We start from the raw sequence: 824 nt of genomic DNA on the forward strand, positions 1-824 counted from the left end.
TCCCCTCTTCTTTTTTTTTCTTTCTCTTTATACCTCCCATCCTTCGGCAGCATCGAACTCCAGGGTGAAAGCCAGCGTGGACTCAGATTCCCGGCCTTGAGGAGAAGCCTGGTCTCATCTGGTTTTGAAGGACTGTTATTCTGAACTATTTATTTCCCCATTTCTTTGAATTTATTGCTGGACTTCTTAATTTCTCAATTTTTTTCTCCCTAAGAATTTGTGCTTAAGAATGTGTATGCAGGTACCTAAGATGGTGCGACCTGTAAAACTTTTCACTGCATTTGTGTTAAGTACATGTGACTGTAAAGATCGTTCTAAAATTGCAAATTCTTTGGAATTTTGCCTTTTGCTATGGTATCCTCCAACAAACTGGTCAATATACTTGTGAAGTTGTGAAGTCTGTTAATCTTGAAGGTAATAGTTACCTCATTGTTATTGGTCTTCGAGAACTTTCTAGATCCTTCAGCATCTTTCTGATCCTCGGTGGAAAGATGGGATATGTTAATTCTCTGAAGCCTTTATTTAGCAAGTAAGATTTTTGGAGCTCTCTTCCTACATCATCAATTGCTTTGTGTACAGTGTAGAACTGTAAATGTTCCTTGAACAGTTGTAATTCAGTATGACTGTCACTGGATGTGCAATCCATAATGAGGTTTAAACTATCCATGATTCCAGCTGTGCCCCATACGCCGTGTGTCCCTGACTTTGCATGTAAATGTAAATTAAAAGCGCTTTCCCACTAGCACTGATAACTTTTAAGAATGCTGTTCTACTATTGTTGGCATGTTTAAGAATACTTTTCCATTGTGTTGGTCCCTGGAAAT

The sequence above is a fragment of the Stegostoma tigrinum genome, chromosome 34 (assembly GCF_030684315.1).
Source record: "Stegostoma tigrinum isolate sSteTig4 chromosome 34, sSteTig4.hap1, whole genome shotgun sequence".
Lineage (NCBI taxonomy): Eukaryota > Metazoa > Chordata > Chondrichthyes > Orectolobiformes > Stegostomatidae > Stegostoma > Stegostoma tigrinum.